Source organism: Sarcophilus harrisii, chromosome 6 (genome assembly GCF_902635505.1).
Source record: "Sarcophilus harrisii chromosome 6, mSarHar1.11, whole genome shotgun sequence".
In the NCBI taxonomy this organism is placed as follows: Eukaryota; Metazoa; Chordata; class Mammalia; order Dasyuromorphia; family Dasyuridae; genus Sarcophilus; species Sarcophilus harrisii.
Window position 1 is genome coordinate 179,237,313 of NC_045431.1, and position 19,592 is coordinate 179,256,904.

The 19,592-nt window shown below is 34.3% G+C and overlaps 1 protein-coding gene across 5 annotated transcripts in view; it reads left to right on the forward strand.

Annotated features, from left to right (window-relative positions):
• The window catches only part of SGCZ (sarcoglycan zeta), a 526,928-nt gene that overhangs the window by 286,534 nt on the left and 220,802 nt on the right, over positions 1–19,592 (forward strand). Inside the window, exon 1 of one of the 5 annotated variants that reach the window (XM_031943189.1) lies at positions 14,507–14,795. The exons of the other annotated variants lie outside the window; for them this stretch is intronic. The gene's annotated coding sequence lies outside the window, so the exon portion shown is untranslated. Of the gene's footprint in view, positions 1–14,506; positions 14,796–19,592 lie in introns of those variants that run through there. 5 annotated transcript variants of the gene reach the window in all.

Genomic DNA, 19,592 nt, shown 5'->3' on the forward strand with positions numbered 1-19,592 from the left:
TACCTCCCAGAGTCATTGGAAGGACTTAACGAGGTAATATTTCTAAAGTATTTTGCAAGTCTTAAAATATGATATAAATGCATGCTATTGTTGTTAAAATCTCTAGATAGAAAACTGCTAAACCTTTTTTTTTTTTCTCCAACTCATTTTATCAGTTAGGGAGAAATCTATACATCTTAACCACTGAAAATATACTTAGCAAGAAAATGTATTTTTATTTAGTCTATAGCTATAAAAGTAGTTCTTGTTATTATTGATGTCAATCTGAGTAGTTTCTGACTAGTTTCTAATTAAGCATAATCTGTTCTATTCAAGCATTGAAATGAAGATAGAGGGAGAAAATTGAGTTTCTTTTAGTAAATTGTGAGTTTCAATAGGCAATTATGGCAATATACATTTTGTAAAGCTATTTCAAATTATATCAAAGTAACTTTTTTCAGATATGGATAACTTAATTAAAGATGTATGCATAACAATTCTATATTTATTTTTGGATTTCATCATGGCATAAGCATCATTGTAACATATGACCACTTAGCTCGTTTATCAACTTTTTTTTTTTTTTTTTTTTTGCTGAGGCAATTGGGGTTATGTGACTTGCCCATGGTCATGCAGCTGAGAGGTATTAAGTGTGTAGGTCCAATTTGAAGTAAGGTCCTCGTGACTTCAGGGCTGGCACTCTATCCACTATGCCATCTAGCTGTCCCTTCTTTATCAACTTTCTAAGAAATTTTTAGTGTTTGTTGGAATCTTTACAAACTATTAAGTCATTAGAGTTGATAGAGACAATAATTATCTAATTTACCATGGTTCAGTATGATTGATCTGATCCTACAAGGAGATGTTAAGGGCCAGAAGAAACAAGGTACTAAATGGAACTGAGAAACAATGCTTGTGTTCACACCTTTACACATTGGAGTTCACAAGTATGGGAGATTCACAAAGTTAACTTTGTAACTTTGTGAATTCACACCTCCCTTAATCCCTGCCTCCAGAAGGAGTCAACCTTTTGGAGATCATATATAAAAGCAGGCAGAGGCTCAGTCAAGAGTTCAGCTGAAAAAGATTGAGAGGGGAGCATCAAATCAGTTCAGGAGAAGCCCTCTCTCAGAGGCACAACCAGATTCACTTCATCTCACACCACTCTGGTGGCTGGCCTCCTGCATTTCCCCCACTGAGACCAAACTGGTCTGAAAGGCTCTCCAGAAAGTTGCCCAGCCCCAGGCAAGGAGGTGCTGGCTGGAGGCTGAAGAAAGCAGAGGCAGAAGCAAGGGACAATCTGCAAGAGCTCTTGGAACGAAGCAGAGAGATAGGCCTCTAAGAAAACTAACCGGGCTATTTTGGAAGGAGAAAATAAACTTTTGGATTTTAATCAGCTGACTGCATTTTGGAGTGATTAATACTTTTAACCAAAACTAAGGCTGCCTCCAGAAAACCTCCCCAAGAAACCTGTTCCCAGAGAGAACTATTTTATTTTAAAGAAGAAAAACACCACAAGTGTTTAATAATTTCATAGCTGGTAAAAAATGTGCAAGCATCTTGAAACTCATTGATCTAGAATTCCCTAGAAGACTGAAGCAAAACTCCATTTCAGGCTGCTGCAGTGAAGAGGGAAAGTATGGGATTTCATTTAGATGAGATTAGATTAGAAAGAATGAGGATTGGATTTCATCTTCCTTCACAGAAAGGAAAGAGATTTTTTTTTATTCTTCCCATATGCTCTATGATTTATCTAAAAAGAACCTCTGCACCATGTCTCTGATTATCTATCCTGAATAAAAAAATAATTTAGAAGAAATAGAGTTCTCTGATTGTTTTAAGTATGTATACTCCTTTTCAACCATCAAGAGAAAATTCTTTAAATTTTTATGGATTTAGTTTTATAGTTGACCTCTGTGGACTTTACCACAAGTCAAATGACTTTGTTTCATTAAAAAGGTATTGAAAGATTTTATTTTTATACCATTGATACTATGTATTTCTCAATATTAAAAATTTAAATTTCCTCCTCAAATTAGTCATCTCATAAGATAAAGATAAAAAATGAGAAAACACTGCAAAGAAGGCCACTAATACATCTAAGAAGTCGGGCTATGTATATAACATTCTTGCACTATAACTGTCATATATTTCTTCAATTTTTCTTTGAACAGAAAAATATTATACTGTTATTGCTTGCTACTGTGATTCTTTCTTTTCATCATTGGTGACTTTGGAGATGTTGTTTTCCTAGTTTAAATGACTTCATTGTGAATCTCTTACTCAGCCTTCTTATATTTCCTGAACTTTCCATAGTCATTATTTCTTTTGGCATAATGGATAACCCATTGCAGTCCTGTACCACCATTTCTAATTAATGAATGTGTGCTTGATTTCTTACTGTTTCCTGCGGTAAGAGGAAAGAGGTTGTGTTGTGTTCTGCTTTCTAGAGCCCCCAAATTGGGGTAAAAAACCACACCATTGCTTTCTAAAGCCCCCATGCTGGGGTGATTAAAATATACTGCCCTAGTGGAGAAGTGATGAGGCGGGACTCCTGAGGATGGTGGGAAAATGGAGTCCATTTATTCCAAGGACTTTCCCCTTTTCATACCCTCATACCCTTATATAACAAAACAATGCGCATGTGCCCAGTATATACTGCGCATGTGGGATATAACTTGCTATTGTATGTAGTTTGCCACCTGGTATCATTCTTCCTCCTGCACTCTGCTTCAATCACAACACAACCACTGACTTCTCAGGAAGTCCAAGAGCCCTTAGGGGACATGGGGAGTCGAACCAGACATTGTTAGCAGGTTCCCTCTGAGCTGAAGGATCTTACACCTTACCAAGAGTTCACCCATTGACTGTGATGTCTACAAGGTTGATTCCTGCACTGAATATTTTGTGGAATGTTAAACTTATTCTGTCTCTTCACTTATTTTATTTATTTGTTTGTTTATCTATCTAGGGGGCATCTACATGGTCTAATGCATAGATTCATGGACCTTGAATCAAGAGATCTGAGTGAGTTCAAATCCAGCTTCAGATACTTACTAGCTGTATAACCCTGGTCAAATTATTTGACTCTCTTTATCTCAGTTATCTCATTTGTCAAATAAACTGAAGAAGAAAATGAAAAGCCACTCCAGTATCTCTTCCAAGAAAACCTCAAATGAAATCACAAAGAGACAGAAATGAATATCTATCTATCATCTATCTATCTATCTATCTATCATCTATCACCTCCTTTGTAGTAGAGGTGAATAGTTTAAACATGGAATCTCTGGACATGAGCATTTTATCTATTGTGTTTCTTTAAATTAGAAAATTACTTTCCATAATTTTTTGATTAATTCATAGCTCCATCAATGGGATATTAAGATTCCTCTGATCTTCCAACTTTTGATTGTTTTTGTCTTTTGTCATTTTTACCAATTTACTAGTTGTGAAGCAAAATATTTTTTTTTAATTCTTAATTTGAATAAACAATGGATAAAGAAAATACATTTGTCACGTACATGGCAGAAAAGAGGAGAGGATTCAAAATGTAAATAGATTTCCACTTCAAGAAAGCCTTTATAATAAATACTATACATTAAGTTCAGAACTGTCCATCTTTGTTTCCTTGTAGCTTTTCTTTTGTTCTCTGCTCTATACTTTTTACTTAAGTTACTTTTTCCCTTTTCTCTCCCCACGTCCCAGAAGAAGGCACATATACATATATATACACAAACATACATACATACATATACATATATATATATATACGTAGATATCTAAATAATCATATACATATATACACATATACATTCACATGTATTTGTATAAGACTATACTATACTTATTTGCTTCAGTTTCTCTGAGCATCTTCCTTCATAAGTCTAAGTCTTCCTGAAGTGGGTTGTGGTCCCTTTAAGAAACTGTATTTCCTATTGATCTGTGATTCCTTTCAGATTCTCAGCCCCTCCTGGCTGAAGCATATCCTCCTTATACCCGTTGTCTTTCTGGGATGCCAGAGCCTTTGATTCAATTACAAATCCTGGTCAAAAAGCATCCCTTTGAATTCCAATAGAAGATCCGGGCTGTCCCAGCCCCAACTGGGTCTGAGCCAACTTGGGATGTCCCAGCCCTGCCTAAGTCTAACTTGCTTGGGCTGCCCCAACCCCCACTGGGTCTGACCTGCTTGCTGTCCCAGCCCACTAAGATACTCAATATAAAAGAGCCAAAGTAAAATTTTCTCTTTGCAGAGGTTCTAAACTTGCCAGCTATGCTATGCTTGATTTGCCAAGGAGCCTCTGTCCGCTGGAATATTCTTTCCTAGTGCCACTCTCTTTACCCTCACGTAATTCTCTAACCAGACTTGATGCCTCTCGACAGGATTTCTACCCTTCCCTATAATAAACTTCTATTATCAATCTAGGTTTTCGGGTCTGTAAATTACTTTACAGAGAATCTCTGCGCCACCAGACAGGAGTCCCCAAAACTCCCTATCCTTGCGCCAAATCCCAAGGGGTGACAGGGGAGTCAAACCTCTTCATTTGGTTCCCTGAACCTTGAACCTACCACTAGACCTTATCATTTAACTCCCTGACCACCAGAAACACTAATCTTATTTTGGTTCCCATATTTTTCCAACTCCACCAACTACAGCACTACAATATTCCAACCTTATACTCTCTGATTATTTTAAATAGTCTAAAACAATATTGATTAATACAGCTGGCATATAGTATAATTTCCCTGTTTTTCTCCTTTGATTAAATCTATTTCAGTTTTAACTTTGAGATTATGATTACTACCCTCTTTTTAGCATAGTAAATTCTATTAATGATTTTTTATTTATATTTCTATGTATCTCTTATTTCCTGTTCCTTCTGACTCCTTTGCTTTACTTTAACCTGCTACCTTGCTTTTCCATTACTTAATGTATCCCTGGAAACCATTTCAATTTATATTTCTCTGATTTCTGAAGATCTGGAGAATTCTTTTGTCTGATTTTCAATACTATGTGATCCTTTTGAGAACTATTTATTCATATCTTTGGTCCACTTATCCATTAAGAAATGGCTCTTGGTCTTATTCTTTTTTATTGTTACTTCTTTATACCTTCAATCTCAGGTGCTTATCAAAGATATTAGATGTAATCCGCATCTTTCTTTTCTTTCCAGTCTTTTTCTAGCCCCAGGATTTATTTTGGGGGAAAAAAAGCTTTTCAATTTCCTGTAATTGGAATTATCTACTTTATCTCACATGATCACCATTATCCTTTGTTTTGTTAAGAGCTCCCTCCTCAGAGATAGCTGTTAATGGAACAAGATCATATACTGTTTCCTTCCCACCCCCCATTTTTTTTTAATGGTATGATCTCATCTCAAGATTGTGTTTTAAGCTCTTTGAGCACTTTGTGCTTATTCTAAAGGATATAAGAGTTTAGTTGAAATGTAATTTCTGTCAAACTGCTTTTGAATTTTCCTAACAGTATTTTTTCCCTCCCAGAATAATTTATTTTCTTGAGTATATAAAACACTATATGAAGTTCAATTGTTTCTGATTTTTTCCTATTTCATTTGTTCCACTTATCTACTTTTCTATTTTTAACTAGTACCAACTAGTTTCCCTGATTATAGTCTTATAATAAATATGAGGTCTGTAGTGCAATTCCTCCTTTTCATTCCTACTCTTATTTTTCATTATTTCTCTTGAGATTCTAGATTCATTCCTCCACATGAGTATTATATTTTTCCTAGCTCTGCAAAATACTTTCTCAAGTTTGAATTGTTACTCACTAAATGTATAAATTAATTTAAACTGTGTGATAGTTTTCTTATATAGTCAAGGCTTTAATATAGGAAATGAATAGCTCTCCAATTATATCACTATGTCTTAAAATAGTGTTTTGTGTTTTTGCTTATGTAAGTCTGTATTTGCCTTTGGGAGATTGACTCCCAGATGTTATATGGATTGTATAGCTATTTGTAAGAAATTCCCCTTGCTATCATTTCCTCCTGAATTTTGCTATTGCTATATAGAAATGCTATCAAAGGTGTGGATTCATTTTATGAATTGCTATGTGGAACTATACATTTTCTCAGTTACTTTCTTCTTAATTCTCTGAGGTTGTCTAATTTGAATGCTCATTAAAATTTTTGATTTATATAACTATTATACTCAGACATTTTCCCCATCTATTGGTGTAATCAAATGATTTGGGATTTAATTTTAATTTTAATATAATTTATTATTATAGCTGGGTTTTTTTTTCCCCTAGGTAACAATTCATTTTTCAAAGGAGTTGAAGCATCTTTGTAGTTTTTAGGATCAAATTGATCTTAATACCCATATTTGCAAAGATCTTTTCCTTCTTTCTTTCCTTCCTTCTTTCCTTCTGCGTCAAAATACAAATGTATATATAATTTTACTAAATTGTAATTATTTTTGTGTGCTCACCTATATACATGCTTGTCTGTAACCTTTTTTTTTTCTAGGCTTTTAAAAAACTGTTTTTCTATCAGTCAGTTATGTTTTCCTAGCCTTCTCTTTCTGTTTTCTTTTTTACTGGATTAGGCCTAAAGACTGTATGTCTTACAAAAGGAATTTAGTAGAATGTTTTCCTTTTTAGTTTTTGAGGATAATCTATGTAGGACAGAGAAATACTGTTCTTTATATTTTGATAACATTTGCCTCTTTGGAGTATGTGTCATTTTCCTTTGATACTTCCTTTACTGTTTGTTCTTTTTCTTTTTCTGAGATGAAACTTACAAAATTTCAATTTTATATTCTTTTAATAGGGGTATTTTTAATGTTTTTAATTGTTAATGCTTCATTTCCTTTAAATCCTCAGTTTTGCTAAAACATAGTTATAATTTAATGTTGATATAAGTATGGTTATTTTAAACTTATTGTAATATCCTAATTTATTTCCATTGATATTATTACTTTGTCTGATAAGGTTTTAATTGCTATTTTGTGGATTCATAAGATGAATAGTAAATTTTCTTCTAATCTCTCATTTTTATTCTATGGATGCCTTTGCTTTTTAGGTGAGTTTTTATGAGCAACAGATTGCAGTGTTATCTTATCCATTCTGCTACTCTTATTTTACTGGATATTGTAGTCTCATAACCTTTAAAGTTATAAGAGTTGTGGAAGTTGTGAGTCATGTTTTCCTCCACATATGTCCTAGTATTTCTTGTAAAAAAAAAATTTCCCACTCCTTTAAGTCAATTCTTTGTGCCTACAGCTAAGTTTGCTTAAAATATTTTGTTGTAACCCTATTCTTTTAAGTTTCTTACACCATCTCCACCCTGCCCAATATTACTGTCAACCCTATCCCTCATTTGGATTCCCCTAGTTTAAGAATATGACTCTCCAAAAAAAAAAAAAAAAAAAAAAAAAAGAATATGATTCTCTCTTCATTTTCCTCTTGTCCATTTGACTGATCCTTTTTGTTTCCTTTGGTGGGTCCTCCACTACATCCTCTAATCACAGATAACCCTTAGGATTCTGTCTTTGGTCCTTGTCTTTTTTTTTCTTTATACTATTTTACTTGGCAATTTCATCAGTTCCCATGGATTTGATCATCAACATCTTTATGTTGATGTTTCTTAAATCTACCTTTCTTGCCAAAGTTTCACTTCTGACCTCCAATCTTGCATCTTCAATCTATTTTTCAGACTTCTTGAACTGAATATTCAGTACACATCTTAAACTCAAAATATCCAAACCAGAACTCATTATCCTTTGTCCTACCTTCTCTGTTACTATAGAGGGACACTTCTAGTGTTTAAGATTTCCAATATAGGAGTCACCTTGGATTCCACAATATATCTCATCTCCCATATCCGAACTTTTGCCAACACCTGACGATTTTATCTTTCCAATATCTCCCAAAGACTTCACCTTTTCTCTTCTGCCATTGTTACCATTTTATTTCTAGTGCTTTCCCTCTCATCTTTCCTATTAATCTTATATATAGCTTGCTTAGTATATAGTTGTTTGCTTGTTATCTCCCCCATTAGAATGTAAGCTCTTTGAAAACAGAACTCTTTTTTGTCTCTTTTGTATCCCCAGAACTTAACACAGGGCCTGACATGTAGTAAGTGCTTAATCATTCTACACTGAGTTGAAATGAAAATATTGACTTTTTTCCTCCTTCCTTCCCTTCCTCCCTTCCTTTCTTTCCTTCTCTTCCTTCCTTCCTCCCTCCCTCCCTCCCTCCCTTCCTTCCTTTCTTCCTTCCTTCCTTCCTTCTTTCCTTCCTTCTTTCCATTCTTCTTTCCTTCCTTCCTTCCATCCTTCTTTCCTTCCTTCCTTCCTTCCTTCCTTCCTTCTCTTTCTTCCTTCCTTCCTTCTTTCCTTTTTTCCTTCTTTCCTTCCCTTCCTTGCCTTTTTTAATTTAGTTCTCTATGTGGTACTTTTTTCTTTCCCTTCCTTTCCTCCCTCCCTTTCTTCCTTCCTTTTTTAATTTAGTTCTCTATGTGGTACTGTTTTCTTTCCCTTTCTTTTTTTAACCTTTTGTTGCATTGTTGTTCTTTAGTTGTTTCAGTCATGTTTCTTCATGACCCTATTTGGAATTTTCTTGGCAAAGGTATGTGTGTGTTTTTTAAATTATTACCTTCTTCAGCTCACTTCACTGATGAGGAAACTGAGACAAACAGATTTAAGTGACTTGCCCAGAGCCACAAAACTATTAAGTGTCGGAGGCTATATTTGAACTCAGGAAGATTAGTTTCCCTGAGTCAGGGCCTAATATTTTATCCAGTGGGCCACCTCACTGCTTTTTATGATGCTTCTATTGTTTTCATTACTTGTAATTTACATATTTTAATAATATTTGCTTTTGTAAAAATGTTCCAAATTGTTCTCTTTTGTTGGATTCTATTTTTTTAGCTGATAATAAGGCTTAGCATGGAAATAAATGCTAATTTAGGTCACATCTTAAAATCCTTTGCTCTTCAGAAGATTTTATGTCATTTCCTTATGAAATTTATAGTGAGTATGAAATAATTTTGTGTTGAGTTACTTGTCCTTTATATTTCAAAATGTTCCTCTTGGAAATTTGTAAGAATTATGTTTATAATTGGAATTGTTAAACGTCGATACTATATTTTTGTTTTCTTCTGGTTTTGCTTTTTTTCCCCTAAAGGTAATGTTTGGATTCTCTGAGTTGTTGTTTTGTTTTCTATATTCAGAAGAACTGGACAATCTTCTTGTAACCCATACCTGTACTTTTTAGATTTTTTTTGATTGACTATTTTTTTTTAATTTCTCATGTTCTTCCAAGAGATTTATGATCTTTAATTAGTCCTTTCTAATGCTGTCTTACAGGTAAAAGACTGTCTTTTATACAAATGATGTATTCTTTAATATGATTTTCTTTTGTTTTCTTTCTGCCAGATTTCCCCCAACTCCATTATTCTTTTTAATATTCCAAAGCTGTTTTCCTGTTTGCTTCTTTGACAAAAAGTACACTCTAGCAATAAATTTTCCAATTGATTAATCAAGCTTTTACATAATGATTTGAAAATTACAAATTCTGACCAAAGTCATTCTTTTAATTTAGTTTTTTTTTAATTTGTCCTTAGAATGAATAAATTCTGAAATCTCCATTCTCAATTTTGCCTTTGATTTCAGTACTCTTCTGAAATTGCTTGCTTACATCATTCTCTTTTACTGAATCCTCTTCTTTGGTATTTCAACCATTCTGTCTCATATTTGACCCCTCCTCTTCACTTTTTGACTTCTTAACCTTTAATGGTAGCTATATAGTAGAGGCAGACTACAAAGCTCTTCAAAGAGAGTATTTGGCTTCCCCAGCCTTGATGTTTGAACTTGAGGGTCTCTCAGATGGCAATATTGGCTTTTTCTGGTTTTCAGGCCTACTTCCTTCAGGGCCAGTGCAGTATTCAGACTTTCTTCTTGGCTCAATTCTTCCCTTTGCTCTTCTCTGCTTGTATTCAAATCAGTAGCTGACTCTTTGGGAAAGATTGTGGGGATGGCTGGAAATATGATTTCAATATTTTCTCAGTAACTCAAGATGTGCCCAATAGAGGTGCTCCTTCAGACAAGAAACCATTCCTTCTCCTATTATATGGTAGACAACTACAATTTCTGTTGTTTGTTGGCATTAAGGGGTGAGCATAGTCTGAGATAAACAGGTACACTTAAAATTATGGAGCTCAGGTCCAGAAATTTTTTTTCTGCTTGTGTCATCTTACTAGAAGTATGGCAATTGGCTGGGGTATATGTACAGGGTGACTCATGGAGAACTTTAAGAATTAACATTCTCCTAAATTAAATCATAAAATGAATAACATGTTAAGATTCTTTCTTATTTTGTGGATTCTACTTTAATCCTTCTATCTTTGGTGGAGAATTTTTTACTCTGATGGAGCTGAAGATTAGTGGGGATGGTACCATATTGATCCTATCATCAGGAAGTCTCTCTATCTTTTCTCATTAATGTCTATACTCAGATTTGTAGTTATCATTTGGGACTACAGGTTCCATTTCTTTATTTTTAATGTAAAGCAACTGGCAAGAAATTGGCTGGCCAAATATTACCTTCGATTCCTTTCACCATTGTTTTTTTTATTTTGTTGTTGTCATCATTAGCAATGTCTATTAGTAATGGAATAATTTTTTTGTAACTGAATTTGTTCCTTTTTCTATATGAAAGTCTTTTACCTGTCTCTGACAATATTTGTTGTTTATCTTTGTAACTGTTAATTTAATCATTATTTCATGGAGGTAGAAGCACTCTGTTGCTTTTATTTTAGTGCTTTGTTTTCTATATGTATAAAGTCTGGACTATTTCCATGCATTGTGTATTGAATTACAGTATTTGGGGATTTGTCATTGTTTTTTTTTGTTTGTTTGTTTGTTTGTTTTTGCTTTCAGTCTTATATTTATGTTCTTCTGGAAGTCCAATGATCCTTAATAGCTCAGTGCATCCTGCATTCAAAGTTGGAACTAGAAACCTTTGTTAACTTTGTTAGGGTTAGGTTCATTTCCACCCCACCCCCCCATCTGTTAATTGAAATTTTAAAAACTGGCTCAGAGTTCTAATATCTCACATTCTCATGTCCAACTTTTCAGGATTTCACTTTTAAAAAACAACTCTGGAATTTTCTGGTGGTTCCTTTTAAAAGTTTCAAGAGTTCTGTATTTCATCAGGTTTTAATTTATTATCCATTTAATTTTAATATTTGTTGAAAGAGTTTTATATTTCCTTAGAATCAATCTCTGGGTATGTATGTATATATTTGTGCATTCATTCAGCAATATTCAGCCCTAGTCTCTCCCTTTAGCTGTCAGGATTGCTTCACCTATTGCCTGTTAGATATTTTGAATATAAAATATTTTTAAATGTATGTAAATTATTTCCATTTGGACAGATATCCAAATAGGCAAACAGAAGTTAAATAATGATTTGGCCAAAGTCACACAGCTTATAAGTCAGTGTTCAAAACTAGATATAAAATTGAGTCTCCCTTACTCTCTACCCAGCACTGTATCCACTGAGCCACTTAGCTGCCTCCCCTAAATTTAGCTTACTTTTTCTACATATGGTATATAATTACTTTTTGTGAAAGATGGTAGGATTGAAGTTGTTTGGAGAAAGTGTTTAATCTTTCACCTTATTAGTCACATGCTATCCATCATCCAGTAAGTTTCATTAGATTAGACTCAGACAGTGAATACTGAGCTGAGTTCTTCATTGAATCCAGGTTTAGTGGGGTTTTAAACCTCGATAGAAACTATAAGAAAATGGGTTCTGATATATTTGAATCATTTTTGAGAGCCCAGGGTCACATTCCTGTCATGATGAAGGCTTGTGTTGCATGGAAAGCAATCTCAATTTGGAGTTAGAAGGTCTGCATTAAAATCCTTGTTCCGCTAATTACTACCTTTGTGATTTTGAGAAAATCACATTGACCTACCAAAAACCCATTTTCTCTTCTATGAATGAAGAAGTTGGATTCGATGACCTCTAAGAATTCATCTGGCTTTGTCTATGATCTTATCACTCTCGTGGAAGAATATTGAAATTACCTATACTAGGAGTAGGTGGATATCATAGTGGATGGAACATCAGCCCTGGAGTCAGAGGATCTGAATTTAAATGGAGCCACAAACACTTAACACTTACTAGCTGTGTGACTCTGGGCAAGTCACTTGAACCCAAATTCACACACACACACACACACACACACACACAAAGAGAGAAAGAGAGAGAGAGAGAGAGAGAAATTCTGCTAGTTACCTTAAAATTGCTAGAGCTTGTTTTCATTTCTGACAATATTATAATACCAATAATCATGATTATTATAATTGTTTTAATTTGTTTTATATTAATGAAAAGCTACCTAATTTGCACATTTTTGAATGCCAGTTCTAAACATTCTGCTGAGGTCTCCATGATCATAATGGTGATTGGGAAAATCTGAAAATGAAGAAATGTTTTTTGATTATCCACAGCAATTATTCTTATCCTTCATGATGTCAAAACGAAGAGTTGTACTCTACTTAATCTGTGTCCAGTTGATATCATTTTAGGATCTGATCCAGCAAAAGGGCATTTGTAGGAAATGTTTATTTCTGGAACATGAATGGCCTCCAGAAATATTTTCTATAATTCCTAAAGGAATTACTTTTTTATTAAAAACTGAAATGAGAGAAGTCATTATTATCATTTAATTCATATGTGAGTGCTAATTATAAAATGTGAAGACAATTGATCTGAAATAAGGATGAACAATTTTGAATGTGAAATGAATAAAATAATTAATTTCCTCTGTTTTTATGGAGCTTAGAGTAGAAGATAGCCTTGGGGATGGAGTATCTTTGAGGACTAGTCAGTTATGTTATCTAGTGATTCAATCTAAACTCAATATACAGACACCCAAGAGGCAATATTCCACGTGCTTATTTTATCATGCACCTTTAGCAAGCGTATATTCAGCACTGTCAAGGTGGCAACTTCTAAATACACAAGAATGGATGCTTATCTCACCTGACATTTAATGCCTTGATGCTCTTTCTTATAGCAGGACTTCATTCAGAATGTTCAGAAGGAATGTAACACATCTCCATAAATGAGTTTCCTTATACTCATTCCCTTTACTAGTTATTCTAAAAATCACATTATTTCCTTTCATAGAAGGCATCCTGGAGCCTTTTTTCAGCCTTACTTCTGTATTGCCCCAATGTCTCCCCTCCCCTCAAAAAAGAAATCAGTGTGTTGCCTCTATTCTATTCCATTCTCATCAAAGATACTTATCAAATAACTTTTATTTACAAAAAAAAACAAAAAAACTTATGACAACAACATCTATACCAGGGACTCCATGTCATGTCATTTCTCTCACTAACCAAAATATAAATGGGAAATTAAAAATAAGAAACTTGGACATAGGGAAGATACAAAAGACTGGAGGAAGTTCTCTTTTTGCATAAAAATATGAAGGGTTGTCTTTCTACTACCCTGTCATGATTGAAAGAAGGAAAATATAAAGATTTCCCTCTAATCCAAAATTATCATGGATGTTGTATAGCAATACTCAAATACAAACACCCATGCAATGGTATTCATTATTGATGAGCCACTTTTATATTTGCACTTGAAAGAAAAGTTCCTATAGGGAAAACAGACTCTACATGAGAAATGGGGCATTTAATAAAATTATATAAACCTTCCTCCTTCTTAAGTAGGATGGTTGTAATAACAACTAGTGACTAGAAAACCAGCCTGGAGACATGAAGCTTTGGATTCCAATCCTACCTCTGGCACACATGGCAACTCCCTAAGTTTAGAAGATACAGAGAGAACATACTGACCTGCCTAAATACAGGAAAGTATCTTATATCCCTGAAATTACAAGAAAGAAAAGAGACAAGTAGTTTGTGCTGTAGATGGTCAAATGCCATTTAAATATATTGAGTCCATTCTATGGACAAGTGCTCTCTGAAAATAAAAAGATCCTATTTTCCGGAAAAGATGTGTCAAACCTTTATTTTATTAGAGCTCAGCAAATTTTACCCTAAGATATTTTCTCCATCTTTCCAGTACCTTTCAACACCTTTTCAAATCTCTGATAATTTCACATATTTTATTCTGAGAACTATAGGCTTCATTTTCACATGACTTAGAAAAGTTCAGAAAAAAATGTACAAAAGACACCATCTTCATGCTCATTCTTGTATGCAGAATGTTATGGAAAGATTGTCATTCTTAAAAGATAATTCTGGGGAAAAGTCTTTAAGAAAAAAGACCCAAATGTTCAAACATGGCCTCCTAGTGTGTGCTCCACATGGTACAGATTATGGAGGAAGCTAATGAGTCATCTCAGAATAATGCAACAAAGAAAGTGCAGGTTGACAATTCATAGTGGAGTACCTCAGGTGCCAGAGAGTTGCCTGGGTCAGCTTGTAATTACTGAACCTGCATCTGAGGAAAGAGAATTAAAAGCAATGGGGCTTCAGAAGTGGATGTTCAGGAAACTGTATTTTGCCAATATGCCAATTGTCTGTTTATGAATCATCCCACAGGGTCGCATCATAATAGGAAGAAATTCCTTAGCCCCCTTTATGATTGGTGCCCTCTACCTGGGTTCATGCAGCTGCCTTTATGAAAGGAAAAGAGAATATGCAGATACTTATATATACTTTACACTAACCCCAAATATTGCAGTAGCTCTGACCATCTTTGGTTTGAGAGTACAGTGATGTTACAATAAAGTTAAATTTGGGGAATGGAAGACCTTGTAATGAATGTCAAGGGACTTGGGGAATTCCTATGATCTAGAGCAAAGGTAAGGCATTTACATTTTTCTTGGCTGATGGTTTGTGATGAGTTTGCCAATGACTTTGGGAAGATCTTTGTTCCTTTAGTAAGATCTTTAAGCTTACAAAAGCAAGATGAAGCTAAAGGTGTCAACTACTATCTCCCTGTGCCAATCTTCTGAAATCAATTTTAACTCACAATTTGCAAGTACAATCTATCATCAATTGTACAAGACTATTACAGGGGCCAGAAGAGCTTGTGCAGTGTCTGATGGAAATGACAATCCTGTTAACTGGCTTCCTTTTTCCCCACTGAAATACTGACTTGGTCCACCTTAAAGTGGAATTCGGGACTATTATAACTATCTCAGTTATTGTCCTAATATTATTATTAATTTGTTCCTCTGGATAAATAATATCATCTCTCCTTTCTTACTGGGACTCATGTTGGTAGAGTAGTGATTGAGAGTATCATTATCACCACTGAAGACTTTAGCACACAAGATGTGCAAAACTGTCCTATACAACTCTCCCTCTTTGCAGGAAAGAACTAATGAAATGGACGGGATTTATTTACATTTTAAATGAGAAATGCCAGTCAGGTTTGGGAAACTCTGATTTTGAAGAGGGAATTCTGGGGAGCATAACATTTTTTTTAATTGTATCTTTTTTTTTCTTAACAAAATGAGGGAACCTACATAATGCATAGATTTATTTACTTAGGTGACTTAATCCCTAAACTGGCTGTTAAGGGCTAAGTAGAAATATGGATTGAGGCTGGTTAAATATTAGGTTTGTATGTATGTGGTACTCGGAAAAATTTGCTAGATTTGGAGCGGACCTAAATTCATATCTCATTTCTATCACTTAGTGCTTTGTGACTATAGGTAAGTGATTTTACTTCCAATCGTAAATGAGGAATTGGCTCTCATTAGTTGAACTGGGCAGCCCCTAAAGTCCCCTTTAACTCTAGGTATAAGAACATATAAACTCTTGTCTGTATTGATGTAAAGTCAATTGCAACCATTAGTCATTGGCCTTCACAATGGAATATAGACATCTTCCTTTTGAATGATAAAATTTGGGAAAGTGGCCATTCGATATATACTCTGATATACTCCTTTGATAATATCATAAATGCAGAGTATGGCTGCCCCACAAACAAAGCCTTCTATTAGCAAAACTCTTTCATTTTTATAGAGAAATAATCTATGATAATTCAAAGAAATACTAATTCCATATATTTCAAATCGGAGATTTTTTCTTTTTTTTTTTCTTTTTTTTTTTTTTTTTTTTTTTTTTTTTTTTTTTTGCTAAGGCAAGTGGGGTCAAGTGACTTGCCCAGGGACACACAGATAGGAAGTGTTAAATGTCTGAGAACAGACAGATTTGAATTCAGGTCCACCTCACTTCAGGATTGGTGCTCTATCCACTACACCATCTAGCTGCCCCAGAGGAGATTTTCAAGGTGGAGAAACTAAGACCAAGAAAGGGGACATTCCTCTGATGTACTCAAGATTCTGAAACACCTTTTGAAAAGTTCTTTGAATAATACCATAAAATACTTCCTGGAACTTCAGAATTCACAAATGGATAGAATGAAATAATTTTCCAGCCAGAGACAACTTAGAAGGTCAGCATGAAAGATTTGTTGCATCTGAATGAAAGTGGCACACAGTCCAGCACAGACCAAGCCCCAGAAAACCAGGAGCAGGTCTTGAGAGTTACTGAATCAGCAGCCCAAACAACTACTTCCAGATCTCTCAGCCCAAAGACAGTAAGGGTGTTGAACAACTGGACAGAAGGAGATTATGGGGTCTCTTTGCTAGCAATGTACAGAACTCTGTTGCTTTGGATATAAGTTGCAGTTTTGTGGTAATTTCAGGATGAGGAGGAACACTAGCTACATCAGAGTTGTAGCTTCAATGAAGTGGGCACCTTCATCACAGTAGTAGGGAAGAAAAGAGCAATTGTGGTCATTCACAAGAGGACAGACCAGAAGAGTGGAAAACACAACTCAAATCATACCACCTTGGATGACCTGAAAATTTACAGGTCCCTAGAAGTATCTCTGAAAACAGTTGCACAAAACCCTGAAGCTTTGGACAGTGCACCCTCCATCCTGGAAGCAGATCCCTACTTTAACAAAGAGTTAAAAATGAAGTAACAAGCTGAGAAAATGAGGAAACAACAAGGAAAAATGCAGACCATTGAAAGTTATTATAGAGACTAGGAAAATTAAAGCACATACCCAAAAGAAAATAACAAAGTCAAAGCTCCTATATCTAAAGCCTCCAAGAAAAATATGAATTGGTATCAAGCTATGGAAGAGCTTTAAAATAATTTTGAAAATAAAGTAAGATAGGTAGAGGAGAAATTGGTAAGAAAAATCAGTGACACAAAAAAAAATCATGAAAAGTGAGTCAACAACTTGATAAATGATTCTAAAAAATACAGAAGAAAATAACACCTTAAAAAACAATTTATGCCAAATGGCAAAGTATGTATAAAAAGCCAAAGAGAAGAATACCTTAAAAAGCAGAACTAGCTAAATGGAAAGAGAAGCACAAAAATTCAGTAAAGTAGCCAGATAGGTGGCACAGTAGATAGAACACCATCCCTGAAGTCAGGAGGACCTGAACTCAAATCTGACTTCAGATACTTAACACTTCCTAGCTCTGTGACCTGGGCAAGTCACTAAACCCCCAACTGCCTCAGGAAAAAAATCACTAAAGAAAAACTCCCAATAAGTAGAAAAGGCCAAATGGAAAAGGAGTTAGAAAAATTCATAGAAGAAAATAATTCCTTAAAAATTAGAATTGAGCAAATGGAAACTAATGACTTTATGAGAAATCAAGAAACAATAAAACAAAAGAAAGGGAAAAAATAGAAAACAATGTGAAATAGCTCACTAAAAAAAACAACTGGAAAACAGATTCAGGAGAAATATTTTTTTTTAAATTATTGGATTTCCTGAAAGCCATGATAAAAAAAAAAGAATCTAGACATCATATTTCAAGAAATTGTCAAGAAAAACTGTTCTGATATTCTAGAATCAAAGGTAAAAATTGTAAGCGTCCAGTAATCACCTTCTGAAAGGGATCACAAAATGAAAACTCCTAGGAATATTGTAGCCAAATTCCAGAGCTCCTAAGTCAAGGAGAAAATATTTAAAACAGCCAGAAAGAAACAATTCAGGTATTGTGAAGCCATCAAGATAATTTGAGATAATTCCAAATGAAAAGATCAGAGGCCTTAGAAAATTATGTTCCAAAGGGCAAAGAGGTAGGAGTACAATCAAAAATCATCTACCCAGCAAAATTGTTTATAATCTTTTTTTTGGGGGGGTGGAAATGAATATTCAATGAAACAGAGAACTTTAAAGCATTTTTGATGAAAAGATCAGAGCTGAATAGAAATTTTGACCTTTTTTTTTTTTTTTTTTTTTTTTTTTTTTTTTTTTTTTTTTTTGCAAAGCACTCATAGAGTTAAATCACCTGCTCAGGGTCACACAACCAGTAAGTGTCAAATATCTAAGGTTGGGTGTGAACTCAGGGCTGATGTAATATCCACTGTGCCACCTTGCTGCCCCAAAATTTGATTTTGAAATGCAAGCTCTGAGAAATGCAAAAGGTAAACAGGAAGGGAAAATCAAACGGGCTTAATAAGATTAAATTGTTTACTTTCCTATTCAGAAGAACTTTCTTATTATTAGGGCAGTTAGAAGGAGTACAGATAGAAGGAGTAGATCCAGAGAACACAGGTGTCAGTTGAATATGAAGGACTGATATATGAAAAAAATTAAGGTGTGACAGAGAAATATGTTTGGAGAAAGGGGAAAAATAGAATGGATTGAATTATCTCACATAAAAGAAGCAAGAAAAAGCTTTTATATTGGAGAGGAAAAGGGAAGAGTTAAAGGGAAGTCAGAACAGGTTGAGAAGAAATAATATACATACTCATTTGGGTTTGTAAATCTATCTTATTCTACCGGAAAGTAGTAGTAGGTGAAAGGGACAAGAAATGGGATAATAAATGGGATGGAAGTTTGGGAAAGGGGATTATGAGAGCAAAATACTTTTTGGGGAGTGATAGAGTGAAATGAGAAAGAATAGAATAAATGAGGCAGGGAAGGAATAAGATGTACAGGGATATAATATTAAATGTGGGGAAAAATTTAAAGCAAGTTTCCCTCATAAAGGCCTCATTTTTCAGACAACTGAGTCAGATTTATAAAAATAAGAGCAATTCTCCAATTGGTAAATAATTAAAAGATATGAACAGTTTTCAGATAAAGTAATCAAAGCTATCTATAGTTTTATGAAAAAAAGTTGGAGCAATGCAAATTAAATCAGTTCTGAGGAAGTCCCTTATACCATAGATTGACCAATAGGACAGGGAAAAAAATGAAAAATATTGGAAGGAATGTGGAAAAATGCATTATTAATGCTTTGTTAGTGAAGTTGTGAACTAATTCAACCATTTGGTAAAGCAATTTGGAATTATGCCAGAAGGAATTAGAACCATGCATATTCTTTCACCTAGCAGGCCACTACTAGCTGTGTATCCAAAAAGAGATTTTTAAAAAACAAAGGAGAAATGGAGCAGTAATGAACTGAACCAGCTATGCCCAGAGAAAGAACTCTGGGAGATGACTAAAAACCATTACATTGAATTCCCAATCCCTATACTTATGCCCACCTGCATTTTTGATTTCCTTCACAAGCTAATTGTACAATATTTCAGAGTCTGATTCTTTTTGTACAGCAAAATAACGGTTTGGTCATGTATACTTATTGTTCATCTAATTTATATTTTAATATATT